The 16,399-nt window shown below is 44.4% G+C and overlaps 1 protein-coding gene across 1 annotated transcript in view; it reads left to right on the top strand.

Annotated features, from left to right (window-relative positions):
• The window catches only part of ETS1 (ETS proto-oncogene 1, transcription factor), a 137,370-nt gene that overhangs the window by 87,112 nt on the left and 33,859 nt on the right, over positions 1-16,399 (top strand).

A 16,399-nucleotide genomic window follows, 5' to 3' on the forward strand; every position in this document is an offset into this window, starting at 1 on the left:
GCTTTAAATCAATGCACTGCAGTGGCTTTTGCGGTGCCATAGGCCGCCGCCGCCCGCTTCTCTCCCCCTGCCTGTCCGGGTGGTCCGGGCCATCCATCCTTCCTGTAGTGTCCGGCGGCATTCCGGGTGGAGGGTGAACCGGTCCGGGCTGTCCATCTCCGGGGGTCATCTTCTCCACTCCGGGCAGGCTCCGGCCTAGTAACGCAGCATAGACGCCGCTGTGCAGCGACGCACCTGACGTCACGGCGTAGCGACTTCTATGCAGCGTACTAGGCCGGAACCTGCCCGGAGTGGAGAAGATGACCCCCGTAGATGGACAGCCCGGACCGGTTCACCCTCCACCCGGAATGCCGCCGGACACTACAGGAAGGATGAATGGCCCGGACCACCCCCATTACGGGTGAGTTTAATTTTTTTATTGACTCTGAGGGTGGGGGAGGGGCCCGACCGGTATAGAGGTATGGGCAAAAATCCATACCGTGGGAGAAAAAAAAAACGGTATCCGGTTCATACCGGTATACCGCCCAGCACTACAGTGGGGGGGTGCGACGCAGTGCGGTGGGTCGGGGGGGGGGGCGGTCGCGGTGCGGCGGGTCGGGGGGCGGGGCATTATTGGCTTATCGGCAAGGTAATTGTCGATACCGATAATGCCCAAAATCGTGATTATCGGCCGATAATATCGGCCATACCGATAATCGGTCGATCCCTACTGTTTACTGACCAAATCCACAGCAAAGTCTACAGTGCACATCTAAGCAGATCAATCAATGTAGAGGTGACAATTTGTGGCCTCTCCAGATAATAATCCACTGGCTGCAGTTTCTGTATTAGACAGGATCCTATAAAGAAGAGAAAAACTTCCTATGCTCTCAGGGCGATATTGACCATGCTGCGTTTTTATATTTTATTGTTTTCTTTCTCATATATTCTTTTGATTGAGCCTGCATTCTATCATTCTTATGTGGGGGGGGGGTTACTCATATCTGATGGGGTTGGGGGTATTTGGTTATTTATTATTTACTGTTGGATGGTATTTCATGCCTATTCGGAAGTCTCTTCTAATTTCCACTGGGTAATGTCCCAGTCCTGTCTATTTGCTATGTAATACTGAAAAACCCTATAAACCCTATAAAAATATTTAAGAAAAAAAAAAAAGAAGAGAAAAACTTTATTCCATGTTTGTATATGTTGGAAAATGTATTCATAGCTGCTGCAAAACCTGCAAATGTTCTGCAGAAATAACATTAAACACCTGCATCAATGCTGCACCATGTGAAGAGGCCCTGACTCTACAAAAGGGATAGAGATGAGCGAACTTACAGTAAATTTGATTCGTCACAAACTTCTCAACTTGGGAGTTGATGACTTTATCCTGCATAAATTAGTTCAGCTTTCAGGTGCTCCGGTGGGCAGGAAAAGGTGGATACATTCCTAGGAAAGAGTCTCCTAGGACTGTATCCACCTTTTCCAGCCCACGGGAGCACCTGAAAGCTGAACTAATTTATGCAGGATAAGTCATCAACTGCCGAGCTGAGAAGTTTGTGACGAATCGAATTTACTGTAAGTTCGCTCATCTCTTAAAAAGGATCACAGTCTGAGCCCTAAAAGTTTGGGTTGCTATTCAAGCATAAACACAGGCACATACAGTTGTCAGGCACATACAGTCACACTAAACTGTCAGGCTCATACATACAGTCAGGCTCAGTTGTCAGGCTCATACATACAGTCACGCTGAGTTGTTAGGCTCATACATACAGTCAGGCTCATACATACAGTCACGCTCAGTTGTCAGGCTCATACATACAGTCACGCTCAGTTGTTAGGCTCATACATACAGTCACGCTCAGTTGTTAGGCTCATACATACAGTCACGCTCAGTTGTCAGGCTCATACATACAGTCACGCTCAGTTGTTAGGCTCATACATACAGTCATGCTCAGTTGTTAGGCTCATATATACAGTCACGCTCAGTCAGGCCTCAGTTGTGGATATATATTGCAGCATGTTGTGCAGCCTTTTCATTAGGCTTAGCAACAGTTCTCCTCCAGTTTAATGTCCCTGACCACATTGAGAATGATGGACACATGGAGGATTTTATGGCTCTTTCTGGATGTGGTGTAACACGATTAGCTGGGGGCTGCCATATCTGCTGCCTCCCATCAGACCAGGCCCTGAGTGCTATTAATCACCTGCCCTGCAGGGGGTTGTATCTGAGGAATCTTGTTTAACCCCCTGGCTGCTGATTGCTCCCTGCCAATCCATCCCTCCTCCATATGTTTATATAGCCCGCAGCAAAGAAACAGATGATAGGGAGTGGAGGGAGAAGGAGTCGCTCATGACCTTTTCAGGGGGCTGCTCTCAGTAATGTAACAAGCATGTATAGGAGATAGGGGCATGACCCTGCTGCTGGGGGAGTCTGTTCTGCTACTACTGGACCCAGAGATGCTGAGCTCCACTGTAAGAGCAACAACAAATCTTGCAAGGTTACTGAACAGTTAAACAAAAAGTATTCCCATCTTTTACCTGTCTGATAGAGGCAGGTTCCGTCTCTGGGACCCGCACCTATTTCGAAAATGCGGGCTGCTCTGCAGTGGCCAGGATGTCCAAAAAGCAACTGTTATGCACAAGTTGTGTAGATTCCGTTGACTTTAATGACACTTGCGTAACCAGTGTATCACCATGAGCTGTGGATAGGCCATTAAAGGGGTACTCCTGTTGAAAACAATGTTTTTAAAAATCAACTGGTGCCAGAAAGTTAAACAGATTTGTAAATTGCTTCTATTTAAAAATCTTAATCCTTCCAATACTTATCAGCTGCTGTATGCTCCAAAGGAAGTTCTTTTCTTTTTTAAATTTCTTTTCTGTCTGACCAAAGTGCTCTCTGCTGACACCTCTGTCCATGTCAGGAACTGTCTCTGGACAGTTCCTGACATGGACAGAGGTGTCAGCTGAGAGCACTGTGGTCAGGTAGAAAAGAACAACTCAACTTCCTCTGGAACATACAGCAGCTGATAAGTAGTGCAAGGTTTAAATTTTTTTAATGGAATTAATTTACAAATCTGCATAACTTTCGGCCACCAGTTGATTAAAAAAAAAATGTTTCCACCGGTGTACCCCTTTAATGTTTGAAATTGGAATACCTCTTTAAAGGGGTACTCCAGTCCCCAGCGTTCGGAACATTAAGTTCCAAATGCTGGGTGCGGTCTTCACGGTCACCACGCCCACCTCGTGCCATCACGCCCCGCCCCCTCAATGCAAATCTATGGGAGTGGGCGTGACGTCACGAGAGGCGGGGTGTGACTGGACAAAGGGGGCAAGGCTACCCCTGAAGCCCGCACCCACTGTTCTGACCTAAATGTTCCGAACGCTGGGGAGTGGAGTACCCCTTTAAGTTACTTAGATAGCTGTCAGCTAAAGAGTTAAAGGGGTATTCCAGGCAAAACCTTTTTTATATATATAAACTGGCTCCGGAAAGTTAAACAGATTTGTAAATTACTTCTATTAAAAAATCTTTATCCTTCCAATAGTTATTAGCTTCTGAAGTTTTCTGTCTAACTGCTCAATGATGATGTCACGTCCCGGGAGCTGTGCATGATGGGAGAATATCCCCATAGGAACTGCACAGCTCCCGGGACGTGAGTCATCAGAGAGCAGTTAGACAGAAAATGACAACTCAACTTCAGAAGCTAATAACTATTGGAAGGATTAAGATTTTTTAATAGAAGTAATTTACAAATCTGTTTAACTTTACGGAGCCAGTTGATATATAAAAAAAAGTTTTGGCCTGGAATACCCCTTTAATTCTCCATACATATACATGTTGGGCTCAGCGCTGCTGCCATACTCTTCTGTCCCCTTCAGAATCCTCTATCAACTGCAGGGACAAACATTAGGCAAGATAAAATTCAGCATGGCAGGCCCTTCTTTACCTCCAACATCACAGGAGTCCGGGTGGGGGATAGGAGGTCTTATACACAATAGTGATCTCCAACCTGTTGCGAAACTACAACTCTCCGCATGTGAAGTGTCCTGGGACCCATGTTCCTGTTGCAATCTAAGTGAGAGAAGCTTTTTCAAACTGCATAAATCTGTATGTGGGGATACTGTGAGTTAACTTGCTAAATTGTTTAATACATTGCATTGCATTAAAGGGGTACTCCAGTAGAAAAAAATATTTTTTTTTTAAATCAACTGGTGCCAGAAAGTTATACAGATTTGTAAATTACTTATATTTAAAAATCTTAATCCTCCCAGTACTTAGCAGCTGCTGTATACTACAGAGAAAGTTGTGTAGTTATTTCCAGTCTGACCACAGTGCTCAATCCCCATAGCAAACCTCTCCTGCTCTGGACAGTTCCTGACATGGACAGAGGTGTCAGCTGAGAGCACTGTGGTCAGACAGAAAAAAAATAAAAAGAACTTCCTCGGGGGCATACAGCATCTGATAAGTACTGGAAGGATTAAGGTTTTTTTCTGCACCAGTTGATTTAAAAAATATATAGTTTTTCACCGGAGTACCCCTTTAATAGCATACACTGAGGAATAAAAAGGGAGTTAGGGTTTAAAGGGGTACTCCCCTGCTAGACATCTTATCCCCTATGCCCTGTCCTGACGGGTTTCCTGGCCCAGATATACATATTTTAGGGTAAAATGTGACAGTCCTGACGGGTTTCCTGGCCCGGATATGGCTATACCCTCATGCAGACTGGTGGTCATGTTTGAGGATCATAACGGGGATGGGGTTGGGGTGTCAATGGCATGGACAAATACAGTGTAACAAATTCTCAGTAATTCCAGCAGGACAATTTGTCAGCCTCATACAGTAGTAGAGGACACTTGTGTTGTCTCTTTGTCATATACTGTGAAATCACCTCTTTGAGAGGACCGCCCCCTTATCCAGACCAGATTTTGTGGGACGGATTTTCATTCCCACCATACCCTATTTATGGTCATTGAGAAGACCACCCCCATAGAATACTATGTTTCGAAGCAATTTTGAGTGGAATTCTGAGAAATAGACCTTGCAATTGTAACAATAGAAGAATATCTATTTCCTCCAGGTCTTCTCTAATATTACTGTATGTATCAAAAGCTCAGTCACTGTAATACATGTGGGCACACCACCTCTCTGTCTCCCCCCCTGTAAGGGTCACTATTCGGAGACATATTTGGAGTCACCCAATCTGGGATACGTCAGTGTTTGCATTCTGTGGTTGGCGTGGAGCGTACATGAAATGCCCGGGCAGCTGGGATTTCAGCTGATTCTGCAACATTTTCTTCAGATCCAGTGTTAGTTTTGTGCCGATTTACACTGACAGATGCTAAGATTTAAAGGCTCCTCCACCCCCAAACCAGAATAAACCGAGGAGGTGAAGGAGAATGAGGGGTATAGATAAAATCAAGATATGAACTTTAGGTTTCTTGGTTGCATGGACTTGTGCAGCTGTTGGATGTCTGGGCATGCTGGGAGTTCTTGCCATCACTGTGCTCTACAGCACCTCCTCCTGTCAGGGTACAGTAGTGGCAATCACCAGCCTCTGTCTCATAATCTACACATTCTATTTTAGTCAGTGAAGATGGTCGGAGTGTTGCCCTGACTTCCCTCATACTCAGCATCTGGCTAAAAGACTTGGCACTAAATGAAAAGTTTTCTCTTGTGCCGTTCCAATTGCCAAACTTCACAGAACATTTTTCCCCATCTGCTTATTTAGTGGATTTTTTTAGAGAAGGAAAACAGTGACCCGAGCCCCGTGCTACCTCACTCAGCATTTGCTTCCTACTTGAAAGGCTGAGGGAACTGTCAGACCTGCCCCGTGCTGGGGTAACAGATATGAAGGGTATCACTCCCCTACTTTAGTGTCTGCCTGTCACATAGCACAGGAGACAATGCTGCTACTGCTTTGGATTCACATATGGAACTTTTTTTATGTTTTCCATTGTGCACAATGGTATGATCCATTCTACACTCAAAATCCATCTCCATACAGTAATAATGTGAATGTGCTCCTAATGTTCAAAGCCATAAGCACTGGTAGATTAAAAAATATTCAAATAAATGTTATTGTGGTGATGGTGTAGAAAGGGCAGTTGTTATTGACCCTTAGGGCAGATGGCATTAACCCTTTGTGTTCGTAACGCCAGGGCATGGTTTACCTAATTCACAACCCGAGGTATAGCCGATGATTCCTGGGCCAGGCGCGTGGCAAATGATCAGTCCGATGCAAGGTTATGGAACAACAGCTTTTTACTGAGGCAGACAAGGTGTTAAAGTCTTTACAGCTCATTTCAGGCCCAAGGAGATGCTGGGACTTGTATTGGACTTGGACTGACTTATGCAACCCACGCTGACTTTAGTAAATTACACTTGACTATCTTGACTAGACTTCTCCCCTGTATTTGTGCTAACCGCCAGGCTTTGACTTTCACCTGCAGGGAATAACTTGCAGTAGAAGTGTGGTTGCAGGACTAGGCCTGAGGCCTCCCTCTGGATCACACAAACAAAACTTCTCAGCTCTTCACTTCACTGTACCTCAGCTTGATCTCAACTAGGCTAGCTCCTACCAGCTAGGTCTGGTAACAATTTAGAGATTCCATTTGCCAGATAAGTCACCTGGTTCACCTTGCATACCTCCCCTTGGTAACACAGTCCTTGGTAAGTGTTTTACAGGCACAATAACATGCAAATACATTACATAACATTGCATTAACCCATTCATAACTTAATATGGTAGAGAGAGTTCTGAGGAGTGTTGGCAGACCCGGACTGGACTACCGGGATACCGGGAATTATCCCGGTGGGCCGCTGGGCCTGGGGCCGCTTTGGGGCCGGATTAACGTAGGGGCTCCAGGCCCCTACATGAAAATAGGTCCAGCGGGCTGCAGAGGCGGCCCGCATAGGCCGCCTGGCGCCGACGATAAATATCTTAATAGAAAAAGTGGGCCGGCCCTGCACTGTCCCAGGCCGGCCCTGCTTCTTACTTACGGCCCTGGGTGGTCAGCTGCCTGGGAGAGGCACTTTGAACTCTGGCAGGGCGCGTTGCTGCGCTTAGACGTGAGGTCACGTCACCGTGGGGGTGACGTGACCTCACGTCTAAGCACAGCAGCGCAACGTCGGAGTTCACTGTGCGCCCGCCACCCTGGCTGCTCTCTCTCTCGTACAGAGCCCTGCTTGTCCACAGGTACAGAGCCCCGCTTGTCCTCAGGTACAGAGCCCCGTTTGTTCTCAGGTACAGAGCCCCGCTTGTCCTCAGTGTACAGAGCCCTGCTTGTCCTCAGTGTACAGAGCCCAGCTTGTCCTCAGTGTACAGAGCCCTGCTTGTCCTTAGGGTACAGAGCCCTGCTTGTCCTCAGGTACAGAGCCCTGCTTGTCCTCAGTGTACAGAGCCCTGCTTGTCCTCAGTGTACAGGGCCCTGCTTGTCCTCAGGTACAGAGCCCTGCTTGTCCTCAGGTACAGATCCCTGCTTGTCCTCAGGTACAGAGCCCTGCTTGTCCTCAGGTACAGAGCCCTGCATGTCCTCAGGTACAGAGCCCTGCTTCTCCTCAGGTACAGATGCCTGCTTGTCCTCAGGTACAGAGCCCTGCTTGTCCTCAGTGTACAGAGCCCTGCTTGTCCTCACTGTACAGAGCCCTGCTTGTCCTCAGTGTACAGAGCCCTGCTTGTCCTCAATGTACAGAGCCCTGCTTGTCCTCAGTGTACAGAGCCCTGCTTGTCCTCAGGTACAGAGCCCTTCTTGTCCTCAGGTACAGAGCCCTGCTTGTCCTCAGGTACAGAGCCCTGCATGTCCTCAGGTACAGAGCCCTGCTTGTTCTCAGTGTACAGAGCCCCGCTTGTCCTCAGGTACAGAGCCCTGCTTCTCCTCAGGTACAGATGCCTGCTTGTCCTCAGGTACAGAGCCCCGCTTGTCCTCAGTGTACAGAGCCCCGCTTGTCCTCAGTGTACAGAGCCCCGCTTGTCCTCAGTGTACAGAGCCCCGCTTGTCCTCAGTGTACATAGCCCCGCTTGTCCTCAGTGTACAGAGCCCCGCTTGTCCTCAGTGTACAGATCCCTGCTTGTCCTCAGTGTACAGATCCCTGCTTGTCCTCAGTGTACAGAGCACTGCTTGTCCTCGGTGACTGCACCTAATGTGGGGAACTATACTGCACCTAATGTGGGGGAACTATACTGCACCTAATGTGGGGAACTATACTGCACCTAATGTGGGGAACTATACTGCACCTAATGTGGGGGAACTAAACTGCACCTAATGTGGGGGAACTATACTGCACCTAATGTGGGGGAACTATACTGCACCTAATGTGGGGGAACTATACTGCACCTAATGTGGGGGAACTATACTGCACCTAATGTGGGGGAACTGTACTGCACCTAATGTGGGGGAACTGTACTGCACCTAATGTGGGGGAACTGTACTGCACCTAATGTGGGGGAAACTATACTGCACCTAATGTGGGGGAACTATACTGCACCTAATGTGGGGGAACTATACTGCACCTAATGTGGGGAAACTATACTGCACCTAATGTGGGGAAACTATACTGCACCTAATGTGGGAGAACTGTACTGCACCTAATGTGGGGGAACTATACTGCACCTAATGTGGGGGAACTGTACTGCACCTAATGTGGGGGAAACTGTACTGCACCTAATGTGGGGGAAACTGTACTGCACCTAATGTGGGGGAAACTGTACTGCACCTAATGTGGGGAAACTGTTCTGCACCTAATGTGGGGAAACTGTACTGCACCTAATGTGGGGGAACTATACTGCACCTAATGTGGAGGAACTATACTGCACCTAATGTGGTGGAACTATACTGCACCTAATGTGGGGAACTATACTGCACCTAATGTGGGGGAACTATACTGCACCTAATGTGGAGGAACTATACTGCACCTAATGTGGTGGAACTATACTGCACCTAATGTGGGGAACTATACTGCACCTAATGTGGGGGAACTATACTGCACCTAATGTGGAGGAACTATACTGCACCTAATGTGGGGGACTGTACTGCACCTAATGTGGGGAAACTGCACTGCACCTAATGTGGGGGAACTGTACTGCACCTAATGTGGGGGGAACTATACTGCACCTAATGTGGGGAAACTAATATGCTTTAAAATGCAAGAAAACAAGAAAATGACGACGTGCTGGTATAATGACGCAACACTATGGGGCTGGTATGTATTTTTTTTCCCAGGGCTGGTTTTCACACCATGTCCGGCCCTGAGTCTGCCTGATGGGAGAGGGGTGGACTCACTTATGGGATATACTGTATATATAATGTGAGGGGTGGACTCACTTATGGGATATACTGTATATATAATGTGAGGGGTGGACTCACTTATGGGATATACTGTATATATAATGTGAGGGGTGGAGTCACTTATGGGAGATACTGTATATAATGTGAGGGGTGGAGTCACTTATGGGAGATACTATATATATATAATGTGAGGGGTGGACTCTTATGGGAGATACTGTATATAATGTGAGGGGTGGACTCACTTATGGGAGATACTGTATATAATGTGAGGGGTGGACTCACTTATGGGAGATACTGTATATATAATGTGAGGGGAGGACTCATGGGATATACTGTATATATAATGTGAGGGGTGGACTCACTTATGGTAGATACTGTATATAATGTGAGGGGTGGAGTCACTTATGGGAGATACTGTATATATAATGTGAGGGGTGGAGTCACTTATAGGAGATACTGTATATATAATGTGAGGGGTGGAGTCACTTATGGGAGATACTGTATATATAATGTGAGGGGTGGACTCACTTATGGGAGATACTGTATATATAATGTGAGGGGTGGACTCACTTATGGGATATACTGTATATATAATGTGAGGGGTGGACTCACTTATGGGAGATACTGTATATATAATGTGAGGGATGGACTCACTTATGGGAGATACTGTATATATAATGTGAGGGATGGACTCACTTATGGGAGATACTGTATATATAATGTGAGGGGTGGACTCACTTATGGGAGATACTGTATATATAATGTGAGGGGTGGACTCACTTATGGGAGATACTGTATATATAATGTGAGGGGTGGACTCACTTATGGGAGATACTGTATATATAATGTGAGGGGTGGACTCACTTATGGGAGATACTGTATATAATGTGAGGGGTGGACTCACTAATGGGAGATATTGTATATAATGTGAGGGGTGGACTCACTTATGGGAGATACTGTATATATAATGTGAGGGGTGGACTCACTTATGGGATATACTGTATATATAATGTGAGGGGTGGACTCACTTATGGGATATACTGTATATATAATGTGAGGGGTGGAGTCACTTATGGGAGATACTGTATATATAATGTGAGGGGTGGACTCACTTATGGGATATACTGTATATATAATGTGAGGGGTGGACTCACTTATGGGATATACTGTATATATAATGTGAGGGGTGGACTCACTTATGGGATATACTGTATATATAATGTGAGGGGTGGAGTCACTTATGGGATATACTGTATATATAATGTGAGGGGTGGAGTCACTTATGGGATATACTGTATATATAATGTGAGGGGTGGAGTCACTTATGGGATATACTGTATATAATGTGAGGGGTGGACTCACTTATGGGATATACTGTATATATAATGTGAGGGGTGGACTCACTTATGGGATATACTGTATATATAATGTGAGGGGTGGACTCACTTATGGGATATACTGTATATATAATGTGAGGGGTGGAGTCACTTATGGGATACACTGTATATATAATGTGAGGGGTGGAGTCACTTATGGGATATACTGTATATAATGTGAGGGGTGGACTCACTTATGGGATATACTGTATATATAATGTGAGGGGTGGAGTCACTTATGGGAGATATTGTATATATAATGTGAGGGGTGGAGTCACGTATGGGAGATACTGTATATATAATGTGGGGGGTGGACTCACTTATGGGATATACTGTATATATAATGTGAGGGGTGGACTCACTTATGGGAGATACTGTATATATAATGTGAGGGGTGGACTCACTTATGGGAGATACTGTATATAATGTGAGGGGTGGACTCACTTATGGGATATACTGTATATAATGTGAGGGGTGGACTCACTTATGGGAGATACTGTATATATAATGTGAGGGGTGGACTCACTTATGGGAGATACTGTATATAATGTGAGGGGTGGACTCACTTATGGGAGATACTGTATATAATGTGAGGGGTGGACTCACTTATGGGAGATACTGTATATATAATGTGAGGGGTGGACTCACTTATGGGAGATACTGTATATATAATGTGAGGGATGGAGTCACTTATGGGATATACTGTATATATAATGTGGGGGGTGGACTCACTTATGGGAGATACTGTATATATAATGTGAGGGGTGGACTCACTTATGGGATATACTGTATATAATGTGAGGGGTGGAGTCACTTATGGGAGATACTGTATATATAATGTGAGGGGGGGACTCACTTATGGGAGATACTGTATATATAATGTGAGGGATGGAGTCACTTATGGGATATACTGTATATAATGTGAGGGGTGGACTCTCTTATGGGAGATACTGTATATATAATGTGAGGGGTGGAGTCACTTATGGGAGATACTGTATATATAATGTGAGGGGTGGAGTCACTTATGGGATATACTGTATATAATGTGAGGGGTGGAGTCACTTATGGAAGATACTGTATATATAATGTGAGGGGTGGAGTCACTTATGGGAGATACTGTATATATAATGTGAGGGGTGGAGTCACTTATGGGATATACTGTATATAATGTGAGGGGTGGAGTCACTTATGGAAGATACTGTATATATAATGTGAGGGGTGGAGTCACTTATGGGATATACTGTATATAATGTGAGGGGTGGAGTCACTTATGGGATATACTGTATATATAATGTGAGGGGTGGAGTCACTTATGGGAGATACTGTATATAATGTGAGGGGTGGACTCTTATGGGAGATACTGTATATAATGTGAGGGGTGGACTCACTTATGGGAGATACTGTATATATAATGTGAGGGGTGGAGTCACTTATGGGATATACTGTATATATAATGTGAGGGGTGGACTCACTTATGGGAGATACTGTATATATAATGTGAGGGGTGGAGTCACTTATGGGATATACTGTATATATAATGTGAGGGGTGGACTCACTTATGGGAGATACTGTATATATAATGTGAGGGGTGGACTCACTTATGGGAGATACTGTATATAATGTGAGGGGTGGACTCACTAATGGGAGATATTGTATATAATGTGAGGGGTGGACTCACTTATGGGATATACTGTATATATAATGTGAGGGGTGGACTCACTTATGGGATATACTGTATATATAATGTGAGGGGTGGAGTCACTTATGGGAGATACTGTATATATAATGTGAGGGGTGGACTCACTTATGGGATATACTGTATATATAATGTGAGGGGTGGAGTCACTTATGGGATATACTGTATATATAATGTGAGGGGTGGAGTCACTTATGGGATACACTGTATATATAATGTGAGGGGTGGAGTCACTTATGGGATATACTGTATATAATGTGAGGGGTGGACTCACTTATGGGATATACTGTATATATAATGTGAGGGGTGGACTCACTTATGGGATATACTGTATATATAATGTGAGGGGTGGACTCACTTATGGGATATACTGTATATATAATGTGAGGGGTGGAGTCACTTATGGGATACACTGTATATATAATGTGAGGGGTGGAGTCACTTATGGGATATACTGTATATAATGTGAGGGGTGGACTCACTTATGGGAGATATTGTATATATAATGTGAGGGGTGGAGTCACGTATGGGAGATACTGTATATATAATGTGGGGGGTGGACTCACTTATGGGATATACTGTATATATAATGTGAGGGGTGGAGTCACTTATGGGAGATACTGTATATATAATGTGAGGGGTGGACTCACTTATGGGAGATACTGTATATAATGTGAGGGGTGGACTCACTTATGGGATATACTGTATATATAATGTGAGGGGTGGACTCACTTATGGGAGATACTGTATATATAATGTGAGGGGTGGACTCACTTATGGGAGATACTGTATATATAATGTGAGGGATGGAGTCACTTATGGGATATACTGTATATAATGTGGGGGGTGGACTCACTTATGGGAGATACTGTATATATAATGTGAGGGGTGGACTCACTTATGGGATATACTGTATATAATGTGAGGGGTGGAGTCACTTATGGGAGATACTGTATATATAATGTGAGGGATGGAGTCACTTATGGGATATACTGTATATAATGTGAGGGGTGGACTCTCTTATGGGAGATACTGTATATATAATGTGAGGGGTGGAGTCACTTATGGGAGATACTGTATATATAATGTGAGGGGTGGAGTCACTTATGGGATATACTGTATATAATGTGAGGGGTGGAGTCACTTATGGAAGATACTGTATATATAATGTGAGGGGTGGAGTCACTTATGGGAGATACTGTATATATAATGTGAGGGGTGGAGTCACTTATGGGATATACTGTATATAATGTGAGGGGTGGAGTCACTTATGGAAGATACTGTATATATAATGTGAGGGGTGGAGTCACTTATGGGATATACTGTATATAATGTGAGGGGTGGAGTCACTTATGGGATATACTGTATATATAATGTGAGGGGTGGAGTCACTTATGGGAGATACTGTATATAATGTGAGGGGTGGACTCACTTATGGGATATACTGTATATAATGTGAGGGGTGGAGTCACTTATGGGAGATACAGTATATATAATGTGAGGGGTGGACTCACTTATGGGATATACTGTATATAATGTGAGGGGTGGAGTCACTTATGGGATATACTGTATATATAATGTGAGGGGTGGACTCTCTTATGGGAGATACTGTATATAATGTGAGGGGTGGACTCACTTATGGGAGATACTGTATATATAATGTGAGGGGTGGAGTCACTTATGGAAGATACTGTATATATAATGTGAGGGGTGGAGTCACTTATGGGATATACTGTATATAATGTGAGGGGTGGAGTCACTTATGGGATATACTGTATATATAATGTGAGGGGTGGAGTCACTTATGGGAGATACTGTATATAATGTGAGGGGTGGACTCACTTATGGGATATACTGTATATAATGTGAGGGGTGGAGTCACTTATGGGAGATACAGTATATATAATGTGAGGGGTGGACTCACTTATGGGATATACTGTATATAATGTGAGGGGTGGAGTCACTTATGGGATATACTGTATATATAATGTGAGGGGTGGACTCTCTTATGGGAGATACTGTATATAATGTGAGGGGTGGACTCACTTATGGGAGATACTGTATATATAATGTGAGGGGTGGAGTCACTTATGGGAGATACTGTATATATAATGTGAGGGGTGGAGTCACTTATGGGAGATACTGTATCTTGTGTGATACTGCCTGTTAATCTCCTATATCTAAGCCTTTTTTGTGTGACACTGTGTAACTAATCCTCTTGTGTGATCAGTCTGCTGAGTAGTATATCTAAGAATGTCATGTGTGATTCTGTCTGATGAGCCGTGTATCTAAGTCTTTCATGTGTAAAACTGTCTGCTGAGCTAAGTATCTAATCTTAATGACAGACATTTATCAAGCGATTTAGTTAAATTTTGTTTTTTACTAAAAATGTCGGACAAATGTCGCACCTGCGACTACGCGATTTTCCGTGCGACATTTTGACTGGAAAGCGAGAAAAGCACGTTTTCCAAACGTAACTACGTAGTAATAATTTTAAAATGGACTACGGGTAGTCAGGTATTTATTAACTGCGACAGTCGCAACTGCGCTAAAAAAAGTCACAACAAGTTTAAAAATTGACCAAATTTACTCCAGCTCAAACATGGAGCAGAAAAAGCTACTACCAAAGTAAAAAAAGAGAAAATTGCTTACGTGAAAGAAAATTATCAACAGGCTGAAACCAGTTGATAAATAAATCACACATAAGCAAAAAAAAAGTAAGGAAAAAAGTACTAAAATAAGGAATACATAAGCAAACATTGATAAATGTCCCTCAATGGGGGAGATCTATCAAAACCTGTGCAGAGGAAGAGTGGTGCAGTTGCCCATAGCAACCAATCAGATTGCTTCTTTCATTTTCCACAGGCCTCTAAAGAGGCCTGTGGAAAATGAAAGTAGCAATCTGATTGGTTGCTATGGGCAACTGCACCACTCTTCCTCTGCACAGGTTTTCATAGATCTCCCCAATGTGTGTATCAGAGTGGGGAAATATAGGAGACTTTTTTTGGGTGAATTTTGAGTAAATTGTCTAGAAATAAAGAAACAATTGTCGTATGCAATATGCATGTTGTACTATTATACAAGGTGGGAGCATGACTATATAATAGCATATGATGCTAACCAAGGTGTATACAGTGACCCCCCGACCTACGATGGCCCCGACATATGATAAAATTGACATACGATGCTTTTATATGTCGGGGCCATCGCATTAACTGCTATCCGACAGCGCAAAATGCTTAAGCTGCTGTCGGATAGCAGTTTAAGCATCCCTGGCAGGTTCGCTCACCTATTCCCGCTGCTCCGGGTCCACTTCGCGATCCTCCGGTGTCTTGCACATCTTCTCCAGGGTCCGGGCCTCGCTTTCCGGCATCGTTATTACGTCACTACGCACGCCGTGCCGGCGCAGCAGCGTAATAACGTCACCGGAAAGCGAGGCCCGGACCCTGGAGAAGATGTGGAAGAAGCCGGAGGATCCCGAAGAAGACACCGGAGCAGCGGGACAGCATCGGGAGCCCCTGGGACAGCATCGGGAGCGGTGAGGACGTGGTCCGGCGCGGCGGGGACAGGTGAGTACAGCTTCCTATACTTTACACTGCACGGATCCCTCAACATACGATGGATTCGACAAACGATGGGTCGTTTGGAACGAATTACCATCGTATGTTGAGGGACCACTGTATAGAGTGTTATATATTGTCAGTGTCTATTTCTACCCCCACCCTGTGTAACAAGTTTGTATCAACCAGAGGGTATATGATGTGTTATATTATAACTACAGTCATGGCCGTAAATGTTGGCACCCCTGAAATGTTTCTAGAAAATGAAGTATTTCTCACAGAAAAGGATTGCAGTAACACATGTTTTGCTATACACAGGTTTATTCCCTTTGTGTGTATTGGAACTAAACCAAAAAAGAGAGGAAAAAAAGCAAATTGGACATAATGTCACCAAACTCCAAAAATGGGCTGGACAAATTATTGGCACCCTTTCAAAATTGTGGAAAAATAAGATTGTTTCAAGAATGTGAGTGGCTATATATTGATGTTTTATGGAGTGT

Source organism: Hyla sarda, chromosome 10 (genome assembly GCF_029499605.1).
Source record: "Hyla sarda isolate aHylSar1 chromosome 10, aHylSar1.hap1, whole genome shotgun sequence".
Lineage (NCBI taxonomy): Eukaryota > Metazoa > Chordata > Amphibia > Anura > Hylidae > Hyla > Hyla sarda.